This window comes from Paramormyrops kingsleyae, chromosome 10, assembly GCF_048594095.1.
Source record: "Paramormyrops kingsleyae isolate MSU_618 chromosome 10, PKINGS_0.4, whole genome shotgun sequence".
In the NCBI taxonomy this organism is placed as follows: domain Eukaryota; kingdom Metazoa; phylum Chordata; class Actinopteri; order Osteoglossiformes; family Mormyridae; genus Paramormyrops; species Paramormyrops kingsleyae.
The window spans coordinates 21,097,489-21,109,932 of NC_132806.1; the positions used below are offsets into that span (position 1 = coordinate 21,097,489).

The following is a 12,444-nucleotide window of genomic DNA, read 5'->3' on the forward strand; positions in this document are numbered from 1 at the left end:
ACGTTAGCTGCACGTGCCACATCCCCCCCCCCATCCCTCCTTGCCGTCATTGTTTTCTGAATGTCGGGGGTCAAAGACATTGAGAAGGACTGAGGTGGGGGGGGGGGGGAGGGGGTTGGAAGCCCAAGAGGGGCAGTATAGAGGTCTTTCTGATAAACAAGGCGGCTATTAATCAAAAGCAATGTTTGAATGAGTGCCAGGTGACAAGGAGCCAATATAGATTGCAGTTCATAGGTTTGCTTTTGCAAGACCAAAGGGAACTGAAGTCAAGAAAAGCCATAAGATGCTAGTTCTGTTTGAACCGTTGTGGAATGTTTTCTCCCCCCCAAGGTTCAGACACTGGCACTAAAGCTATTAGATTTGTTGTAGATAATTGTCTTCAGAAGCCTTTCTCCCTCTTGCAGCAGCATTAATCAGATCCATGATACCACATTGACTGCTTTGCAGCCAGTTTAGTGCAGTTCCGCCGTCTGCGCAAACTCTCGGAGACATAATGTTTGTCTGGGGTAGTTTGGACAGTGAGGTCAGTGAACTATTTTTATGAAGTCCTTTGCAAGACAAGCATTTAACTAACGGCCAATAGTTTGTGTATTCTTACACAATGGATGAAAAAGCTGCAGGTTAAGCAGTTTTTCTTAAGTGGAGGTTTTGAAGATGTATCTTGCCTGTTGCCTCAATTGTGTGAGGATTGAACTATATAGTTTGATAAAAAATATAATTTTAAAAATGAACTTTAACTTATTTATTAAGTGGATACTTTTATCTAAAGCAATGCAAACTTTATACAGCTTGACATTTTATTACTAGCTATTTGAATTAAACTTATTCACTAGGGTACAAGAAGAAACCTTTTTTTGGATATGAAACTGAACCTGCAAATTGCAGCACTTCATCACCTTTCTCCTGTATTTCCTAGTCACTTGGGCTGTATCATGGGGCTGTACTACCTGCATTCTGAAGGGTTGTAAGCGTAATGGTGGTTACTCAGTCCGGTCCCATGGGGCATCTGAGGGTTTAATTGAGTTGGGTGCTCGTCATCAGCGGTCTGCCAGGAGAAAGGCAGCCACGGAGTGAGATTACTTGCCCCCCTCCCCCCCGGGGCTGGTACTGGCCCTCAAGGCAGCTGTTCTCCCAAAAATCAGCCCCCTCCCTGTTCTCTCCGCTTTTTGATAATCATGGGCAGGTCAAGGGCTGAAAATAAGCAGTGGGACTGTTGGGGAAGAAGGTAGCGTGAGCTTCCGGCAGCTTCATGAGCAACGCTAGCTGGGGATCAGCTCCAGTCTAACCCCCGTCCCCCCACCCAAACACACACGCACACACTTCATTTCTGCTATCAGATAATGGTAATAGAACAGCTGTCATCTCTGCTGAAGGGGATGGCTTTGATTGCAGAGTGGGTGATGATTGTTGCCACTATTGAGGCTCATTGTTGGTTTTTCTTCTGACACCTTGGTGTGGTTGACGCTCTTGCTGTAGATTGCAGATGCTGTTTGAAGCTCAGCAGAGTGCACTTATCACTAAACTCGCTGCCAAGGATTTTTGAGTCTAGTATAAAAGTCTCTGTGACAAAGGATCCTATGAAAATGTTTTCCAAATAATGTTCTTGTCAGTAATGTGTAGACATTGTACTTATTTTGTCATGGTCTTTTTGAGCTCCTGAATTCTTTGGATTATGTTCATTTTCATCAAAGAACAGTTTAGTGTCTGAGACATGAGTCTCCTGCAGTAGGGATTCACTTTCTGGCACACATTTTTTTTTCTATATATAGTTCTGTTTCGTGATTTTTATGAGGCTGCCTGAGTGCCGGATCAACTTCTTTAAATTCAGAGAACACCATTGTACCACTGAGTGCGAATGACAAACAGGATGGATTACCCGCGTAGTAGATTGCCCGTATAAATGCTAAATCCTTTACATACAGGTCGCGCGACAATTTTCTGCTTTAACTCCCAACATCTTCACAAACATTATTTTTTACTAATGAGTTGGGGTAACCAATCCGTTCTGCCTAAAATCATAGTAGGAGAGTCAAAATATACATGTAGACTGCAGTGTTGGATAATTTGGGTAAATGTCTATATAAATGTTATGCTAACTGATAGAGGTACATTGGTATTGCCATTTTCATCCACTGCAGAATTAGGTTTGCTGCAAACCTCAGTAAGCCAAATTGAACAAAGCCAATTTAAGATCATTTCATTACAACACAAACTGATCCACTTGACCTCTGATATAACCGGTCTGGGAATGATCACATGCAGCAAAAGCTTAATAGTCAGAATGTATATTGCTCTTTTTTTCACTTTGTTTCTCTTGCTCTCTCTTTTGCCCTCCGTTGATTTGGATGATGCTGTGTTCCCATAAAAGCATGGCTGGCCATTCTTGAAATGAGAATCTGTCAAGAGCTTGCTTATAACTTATATGGCCTGTGGTCTTGAGACTCATGTGTACTTCAGGACTGTCACGATAAAGAACCTAGGGACTGCTGTATGCTGGGGAAATATTTACTATAGATGTTTTACATTAAGGTTAATCAGCCATGTTAGCATTTAGCAATGTAGCATCCTTTGAGTGTTTCTCACCTCAGTGTCTATGTTCTAAGGAGAGGTAGTTAATACTCATGTGCTATTTGCTTCTTTAGAGAGTGTTGTTCTAGCAAGATAAGGCAATTCTGCTGTGAGAACTTCAATGAGAATTTATGCATTAAGCAGCTGAATGGGTAAGAAAGTAAATGTTGCTTTCATTCTTGTGAATAGTCGGCTTATACTATTAACAAGTTTGTTAAACGCCACTTTCATTCTAAACTGCTGTGTAACAGTGTCATTGAAGCACCCTTTTGGGGTTAAGAATGGTTTGGAGACGCTGTAATGTGAGCTTCATTGCACACTTGCCTTACATGGCTGCTGTCACATGGAATTACTCACTACATGTCGCAGAATGTGTCACATGGTGCACCACAGGTCACGTGACGTGACATTGAGCTGCATGGCTCAGTGCATGCCGCACACCACTGTACTTCGAGCTCTATACCGCTGTGTATCATGTGATATCCGTTGTGCTGTGAGATTCTCTGGGGCTCGGTTTTGACAAGGCTTTCCCATCGATTGGCCATGCTGTTGGCCAGCTTTCATTTTCATTTTCGGTTTGCGTGCTGCTTGAAAGGGTGAGGCTGGGCATTTGAACGGCGGCTATAGATCAGTAAGTTGTCTGATCGATCAGACACATAAGCAGATAGAGGTGTATGTGACCAGTAAGGGAGAGAACAGGAGAATAAGAGGCTCCCTGTGATATTTCCCACCTTCTGAAGTGCTTTTCTGTGATGGCCGGCCTAGAGACCACAGCTGGAAATAGCTGTTTGAACAAGAGCGATAATACCTGATACGCATAAACTATAAATCATTATTAGACCCTGGCAGCAGGCGGGACTGGATGGTTGAATGCTTACAAGTCATTACGTTTCCTTGCCTTTTAATGTACGGCTCTGTACCAACGCGTAAAATCAATCCATCAATGTGACGTACCTTATAGTTTTAAGCTGTTACTCAACTGTTACTTTTTACTGCTGGATCTCAGATTGAAGTATTCAGGTTGAGTACCTTTCTTATTTGTTATAAAAGGAGGATAAAATGTATGGCAGTCCTGGGCAGTCCACTTGGGTGTCAGCTAAAAGGTGCAATAGCGGTTCTCTTCATTGTAATTAAACTGGTGTGCCCTGGGTCACAAGAGTTTAAACACTAAAGCCCCAAATGTATATCCAGTATAACCATCTGATACTGCTTAAAAACCATTATTCTGCATTAGTGTAAAAAACTGTTTTCCAGCACAGGATACATGAAGCTGCATGTTATTAAGTATCACTGGACAGGTATTCATCTATATGTCACATTGTATCAAAATGGTGAATATGTCAATTAAATATATTGACATTACCGTAAAACTGTGTTTATTGGGGCCATGTGTAATTTAAACATTTTTTGTTCTTTAAATTGGAGGAGGAATCTACCTTCTGGGTAAAATATAATTTGATTAGTTTAGTACAGGTAAATGCTACACAGATTTTGAATTATGTCCCGAATCGTTGTTTAAAGTTAATTAATTTATGACAAAGCATTATGGATTTTAGCTGTAATTAATCCTTACTCTGTATAAATCATACTTTTAGAGTCTTTCAGTGTTTCACAGTGAATCATGTGATCAAATATTTCACCGTGTCTTATGCCTTAAGGCAAATGGTGATTTCCAGTATGCTGTGATTGGTGTAGCTCCGAGCTTTGCAATCCTGTCACTGAATGCTAGTTTTCTTGTTTCCTAACCTTGAGTACTTGAAAAATCACTTCTTGAAAAACGTATTTGAAGAGTGTTTAAAACTACGCTGCACACCTGGAGCAGAACTGGACGATCCATGTTCAGGACTGATTCTCATTCAGCTATCCTATTCAAGCCTGTATCCCGCAAAGCTTTGCGAATGTAATGGGATGGATATTAGCTCAAAGAATGGTGAGCAGTGAAACCCCATTAAGTCCCGTAGTGCTTTTCCCTAATTTTGGTCCCTTTGACTTGCCGCTCTTGCTGAGCTTCATTTCATCTGCCTTTGAATTAATTATGCTTTTTAGAGCTCCTACAAATTACTAATTTAGGTTTCCGATTTGACTGCGGAATTGGTATTAGAATCAAGGAAACTGTTTTTAAAGTTCAACTGATATACTATGTAGATTTATGTAATTAGGACTTTACTGCTGACAGTGTCTTAATGTATCCACAAAGCAATGGGGTGAAAAAAAGTCCTTATTTCTTACTTTTAAATCATTACTTTCTACCATCTTAATTAAAATAGTTCTGATTGGGGGAAAAATGATGAGAGATATGAGGGTGAGGGCGAGATATGTTTTAAGCATGAAAAAGATTTTTTTATTAGTGAACTTTAATAAGAATAAGCTATCACATGAATTCACATGGAAAAGACTGATAACAGATAATTTATTCAAGGAACATAGTTGTGAGATGTGAGGGTGATGTGGTGATATAATCTGAAGTAACAAGACATGCTTTGCTCCTACTTAAAGGCTTTTTATTTTAAGGGGGTTTTATTTAGCTACTAGGAATTGGCTTAATTTGTGTTTTTCTATTAAAGTAAATTGAGGTTTTGTGTTGAATATGGTTGGTTTCAGAGCAGGTTGGACTTCCATGAAGCCTGAACGTGGAACACTGTTGGTATGTAGGCCTGTCTTCAGAAAAGCCAGTTAGAACACCTTCTGATTTCAGACTATACCACTGAACCACTGTGTGCTTTATAGGGGGGTTAAGTCAAATCAGAATCTATATCAAAGCTTCTCGGATGCACATCTCAGAGTTTCTGAGGGTTTTCTCAGGGTTTCTCGTTTGTTTGTTTGTTTGTCCTGCATGAAGAATGAACCTATACCCCAACCCCTGTGTACCACAGCCAACCAGAAGAGTGTGGGAGACCATGCTCAGGTGATTTGTTACACCACAACTTGTGTAATCACTTCTCAGTTTATAGCCCCAAATTCATCTGCAAACAAAGACAGAGAAGACATTGTTGCAGGAAAAGTCCAATTAGATTCTTGTCTCTTTTAATTGGCCTCTGGCTGAAAATAGCTAGGCAATGGCAGGCAGTAGAAACTCCTGGATTAATGTCTTAAAGGTCACCGCAAATAATTGGAGAGGCAGCTTGCCATGTGCAGACCAAGGCTTACGCTTAGATGGGTGGATTTACTTCCGCTATTATGAGCACTTGAAGCGTAATTTATCTTGCACTTGGATAAATATCATACTGTTTCACAGTTCGAATCCTGTCAGTTTGACATTTAGCATTGCTTATATTCTTAAGTGTGAACATTATAGTGTGTGTGTAATGTATGTGGTTGGCTGTGGTTAGCTGTTACCATTGCTGGTATCCATTGTGGCTACATGGAAACAGTGATCTTTCGCTTAAAAATTGCCTGGTTTGTTACCTGAGTGTGCTAGTAGTGCTTTGTTGTGTGACTGCTTCTTTTCCATACGTGACTCAGATCAGTCTAAAAGAGCTCAGTTCCTGTTTGGATGGGATGAATGTGGTTTCTTGTGAACCACCCTTGAAGAGTTTGTGCACGTAGTCTCTAGTATTGTGTGTCTGTGCATTTGTGAGTATATCTTTTTTGTTTGTTTACATGTCAGTATTCACCAGTATGATCACTCATGCACACCCAGTTTCTTCTGCTTGCACAACCCCCTCCTCCATCACAGGGGAATCGGATACCTCTTCCCGTGCTCCTAAATCAAGTGCACTTCACATTCTTGACTGTCTTTACAAGCTTGACAACTAGGAGGAGCGATATGTGGATTACAGACGGCCAGTGCTGTGGGACGTCTTGGCATACGAGTGCCCTGTACTCCCTGCGAATGGCCTGTGCATGATGAACATGTGACTCATGATGAACATGTGACTCATGTCATGCATGATTGCAACTGAGGGGCTGAGGTTGAAAGGCTGTAGTGTTTGAATGTCTTCTACGGTAGCACACTCGCAACCTTAAAACACCATTATTCTGCGGTATATATGTATATATGTGTATATGTGTATATAAGAGAACTTGTGTTGTTACATTTCTTGCATGCAGGTCAGTTAAAGTACAGGTTATGAAAACTACAAGGATTCCCTGGTCGTGCTATAATGATGATCTGGCTTGTGTTTGAGCTGTGACCTCCGTAGCAGAGGTCTGCCTGCACTGCACTTCAGTGCAGTGGCCCAGTGCACCTTTCCCTGGGCCACCCCCAGCCGCACATTCGTTGCTGATTAATTAGATGAATAAGGTGGGTTAACAGTCAAGTCATTGATTATTTGAATCAGTTTCAAATTTGGCTGGGGGTCCCTGAGGGGATGATTGAAAACCGTCTGCATAAGCGATTCGTTTTGGAGGCCTCTCTTCTTCCTTCACAGTCTCCTTTCTGTCCCTGCATCCTTCCTTCATTCCCATTAAGATCACATCATCCCTCTTCATGTTATCCACCTTTCTGTAGTTCCTTTTCTACATACCTTTGTGCTGGCTTATTTTTTTGCAGATTTTTGGCTTTTTCCAGCAAAGTGCTCCTGCTTTAATTTAATGAAGAGGAGGCTGTGCATAAGGCATGGTTGTTGTAGGGGGAGAGGTTATCTTTGCAGAGCTTTGTAGCTTGTGTAGAAGCTTGGCCAGACAACTGACAGAGCAGATGAAGGGCCAATGAGCTGGCTCAGCGGAAAAACTGGTTAGTCAGTGTGTGACGAGGTTTCAAGATGTTGCTGGGTTTTTTTTGGGGCGGATTGTAGCTCTGTGGTTCCGGATTTTTTTGTCCATGATTGGTAGGCTGCTGGTTCAACTCCCATCGCGGGCAGAATGATGTCACCATTGAGCACTGCACTTAACTTCAGTTGCTCTGGGGATTGACTGACTCCGCCGTCTCACTTGTACTAATATGTAATGTATGAAAGAGAGGAGAGGCATTTTGGGGTGGGTTCAGAGCTGATTTGGGTAAAGCTCCTCATCCTGTCAGTGGTTGGTGGAGCTGAGTCATGTGATATCACATTCCCATGTCCTTTCAAGGGGTGCCTCCCACTCCACAGCCAACCACTCCCATGATGTTGCAATCTGCAAGAAGCGATAGCTGGTCTTTCGACTTGATTGGTGGCTCTTAGAGTTCTGAAGCTTCTCGATTCCATAAGTAGAAGGTGATTTTAAAAACACCACATCCTGAAACAAGACTATTCCAGGTCTGCAACTTGCCAGTTCCGAAACACACTATGTCTTCATGGCCTCTGCAGTGCTTGGAAACAGATGGACAACCCAATTAAGTGAAGCGAGCAGCTGTGAGATCTTTCTGTTGGTTTCTGTAGGTGGTGGGGATCTATGGCTTTGTGAGGCCGCAGTGTCCTTATGTACAATCTGGTGATGGTTCAAAAATGGATAACGGCTCTTATACGAGCTGTCGTGACCAGCTAAAACTTAGCTGGGGTCAGAACTGCTAATTTAAAGTTTGTGGAAAAATAAATTTAAACGTATAAATTTTCACCTTTAGACACTTTGTATAATAAAACATTTTTGTTTCACTGAATACTAAATTAATTTTATTAGCCTAATGAGCCTGTATCTGTAAATTGTTTGAACTAAAATCGATCTTAATCATGGATAATAATATTAAGGTTTCCGTTATTAATTTTTGCCTACTCCAGGTTCATGTAGGATCATTGGCTAATCAGATGCTCTGTTCTGCCTAGTTATGCATGATAAAATAAGTGTATTATTCTTTCTAATTGTTTTCTCTTTTTCATTATGGCCCAATCTGTAAAGTGAATCATTAGGTGGAAATTAAGAAGCTAATTTAAAATGAAAAGCAGAAGAGAGACAAAGTGCGGTATTTAAAGCCACATTTGCTTCTGAGTTTGTTTATAGGACTTTTAGGGTTACTGTCAGTCTGGAGGTTGTGAGATTATAGCATCTGAGAATAGCACCATATGGTCGAAGACTTACTCTTCTTAGACAGGCTTTTGCTGTTGGGAGGGGCCACTGTAGTTGGGTTTGGTTAATCTTCCTGCCGCTAAGCAGGGGGGGGCCTCCTCTTACCTTCCCTGCCGCCTGCAGCAGCACCTAATTGCAGAAAAATTGTTGTGTTCTGGCTCTATTGGATAGGCAGGCAGTGGGATGTGAGCGTAGCAGCTTCAGAGGCGAAGCATGGCCTCTGTGAAGCTCTTGGCAAGGTGTGTGTGTGTGTGTGTGTGTGTGTGTATATACCCCGACATACATATGTAAGTGTAGTGCTACTGAACCAGGTGCACAGATTGTCCGGTTATGTGTGCGCATGCAGGTGAGATGAGAGGGCAGGAAGCATAACCTGCGTAGTAGCAGGTGGATTAATTCTGTAGTCCCCTCCAAAGCCAGAGGGAGTTTATAATGCTTTCAGACTCCTTCACATAAGTATCCATCTCTGTCACAAATCCTGAATTTCTTTCCCCTCTTAAGTCCTTTCACTTCATGACTTGCGTATACATTGGTGCATCGGAGTGTGTGTGTGTGTAACCCTGCGTCACTGTGTGTGTCCGTCCCTGCAAGGAAGCCCTTCGATGTCCCTCAGCCAGAGACGTCCCACTAAGCGTAACTGATGTCAGCATTTGCGTCTGCGTAAGAATGGCTGCCTCTAGAGAGTGGTCATATGCTGATGTAGGTGGAGCCAGTTTCCGCTGTTGTTGGTCCCTGGAGAAGAGCTTGAAGATTCCAGCTAATTTAATTACAGAGATAAAAAAAAAAATCTGACTGATAATACATTCTCCCTCATACCATTGGGAGGGATGCCGTTCTTAGAAAGCCTCCAAAGAAAAGCCTCAGCATTTTTGTACAATGTAGTTGGGACTTGTTGGGCGTTGCTGTGGCAACGTTTGTTGTAACTATAGTTAGGGCGTCACCTGCTGCTCTTTCCTCCGACTCCCTCTTTCTCTTAGTGAGGTCACTGCTTACATCATTAGAATGTTAATAGTGCTGGAGCAGCAAGGCTGTTCTTGATGAAGGGTGTCTGGGCACAAACGCATTGTTCATGGTGAGCAGGGGCATACAGGCTTGCTCCATGCTGAATGTGGGGAAAAAAGGCAGGACGTCCTTCCAGTTTCTCAGGTCATACTGCAGTAGAGGATTTGCAGTCTGTGTTTATGAATCATCCGAAGTTGCTGCTTTCACGTTCCATGTACATTGTGCATATACCATTGGTAGGTACAATCAGAGTTGGGTAATTCAGGTCCAGAGAGTAAAAGTCCATACTAGGATTTTGTTTCATCTAACCAGTTGAATATGCTGTGACTGTGACTCTTTATGCTCAACTGGTTTGTTGAAATAAAATCTTGGTCTGGACTTTTACTCTCTGGATCTGAATTACCCAACTCTGGGTACAATTCAGTAAGCCCTACTATACATGGTGATTAGGATGGGACACTAAATTTGGAGCCATTATCTTGGTAGCTGTAAACACCTGCACTCCAACCATAATCTGCCAAAGCAGTACAGTGATGTCCAGCATTCAAAGATGCAGGTACCCGTTGAGACAGGTGCTGCGCATTCCTGCCAAGGGAAGATGCCAGCTACTGGAACCTTTGTGGTCTCCATATATTTTGAGATCCGTAGAAGTACATTGGTGTGGGCAAGTTAAAACAGACAACTGAACAGCGCTGAGTAGTGGAAGTTAGAGGAAAACATTGTTTGGAAACCTTGGGGGAACTTTGTTCATGACCTGGCTTGAGTGATGGGGTCTAGGCAAAGCGTATGACGGGAACCAGGAGTCTCTGCTCTGTTACACGGAAGCCTTAAAGGAAAGGATACAGTCACTGTATCACGTATCATCTTAAAAACACTTTAAAATCTCATACTAACTTGTTCATATAGAGATGGGATGCTGGTTTTGTTTGGCATCCCCTGAAGCTGAAAGGATCAGTCAGGGAGGCTCAGATCAGCACAGCTTGGCCGTAACAGGTCAGCTTTCACATCACCTGAGTTTTCTTCTCTTATCTCTCTCGTTTTCAGTTCTTCTGTCGCTCTGCCACATGAACATTTTTTTTTATTTTCATCTTTGTCTTCTTTCCTCATTCTTCTCTTCTCCCATTTCTGCCTTCATTTTGTTTTTTTTTTTTATATCCAATTACATTCGCTTTTCTCCAAACCCTATCCCACTTATCCTCTCTCTATTGTCTTTCTTTCCATTTTTTGCTATTTGTCTCTCTCTCTCTCTCTCTCTCTCTCACCCTGTTGAGTCTCCATTGAAGATGGCACTTACTGATGACTTCAGTGGGACAGGGAGGAAGATGGAAGTATTCAAACCACGACTAATTCTGATAATCAGCTGACATTTTTCAGCCTCCAAACCCCTTTGTTGGTGTGCTGGGACTCCTTCCTTATGATAATGCAGAACTGCAGTATATATGTTATATCCAATTTGTATGCTTTTGCCCCCACCATTCGGAAATGAACCAAGCATTTTTGAACATTTTACAGGGCCAGTTTAATTCTAGAAATGGTGTCATGAGTGATGGCCCATTATCCATTCAGAGTCCTTATGGGAATGTCAGCCATAAACATAAATTGCAGGGGCAGAACAAATTGTCACTTAGGACACAGAACAGTAAGTGTATAAAGAGTCGCTCCATTGTTTCCTGAAGGTGCACTTGTTATGACACCAAAGATGGGACAGCCATTGTTTTGAATGCCTGTGCAAATGGAACGTATTACTTAAGGAATGTCTGGGGTTGCTTTTTCTGTTGCAAACACAGCCAGGGTACTAGGAGACGGGGACAATAGGCGGTTGAGGATATGGATTTGAATCCCAAAACTTTCTGGTTCAAGCCCCAGGGGGGGTTTCGCTGTACTACTTCTTGGATGAGTATTTTCACCTGAACTGCCCCAGTAAAAATAGTAAAAAAATATCTAGCTGTATTAGTGGGTAAAAAAAACTGTTTCATTGGATCATGACGTCTGTTAAGCAACTCAGTGTAAGGTGAATGTAAAAGGAGATAATGTCAGGGCTGTGACTTTTGATTTATTGTATTGGCTCTTGCAGAAGCATTATGGGGAGGGTGGTGTGTCTCTGGGGTCACATGTGTGGAATAAAGGAGTTCAGCACAAGTGACCTGTGTGTCTCCTTTGGCTCAGATTGTCTGGATAAGCGAAGGGAGTGCTTAGGGGAAGCTTATGTTGGTCTGGAAAATTCTATGCACCTTGACATTTGTCATATCTAATAAAGGATAGGACTGGTCCCAAACCATTGTGTAATTGGCACTGGGGTAATGTTGTGATGACGGATGTCATGAGGACATGTGCGACTTTTATGGCTGGTCTGGTTGGTGAACCATCCAGAAGGGGCTTAACTAGAATTATTGTAGTAAAATATCCAGCTTGTTAGTCGTTCTAGTGTCTGTCACCATCTGAACGTAGAAATGGAAAATAACATTAACAGGTAGTTTTTTTTTTCCTGTTGCAAACAGTTTCCATTTAACAAGATATTGGCTAACCAGACTCCATGTCCTTTATAAACAGAATTTAGTATTTATTTCTGTTGGGTCTGCAGTCATTTTGGTGTGCGTGGTAATGAACGAGCGGACATGGTCGCTGGGGAGGCACTGAGTTCAGACATACAGAAGTTTTTAATACCACCATCTGATCTCAGACCTGTGCTGAATGGATATGTAATGAAAATTAGCAAAGTGAGGAATGCATTATTAACACTAAAGATTCAAGAGTTTTATTCGTCACGTACACAGTTGTACACATACAACATGTGGTGACATGTAATCCTCCGAGCAGCTGTGCATGATTAACAAAATATAGAAAAAATAAAGAAAAATAATAATATAAGATTAAAAAAATATATGAAATGTTCAGCTCTACATAATCTATACATAAGTGATAGGTAACAGGTATTGTGCTGTGAAATACAAG

At 41.8% G+C, this 12,444-nt stretch overlaps 1 protein-coding gene across 3 annotated transcripts in view; it reads left to right on the forward strand.

Moving 5' to 3' along the window:
* spock1 (SPARC (osteonectin), cwcv and kazal like domains proteoglycan 1) overlaps nt 1-12,444 on the forward strand; it is a 198,143-nt gene that overhangs the window by 1,866 nt on the left and 183,833 nt on the right. The gene's annotated exons all lie outside the window — the stretch shown is intronic.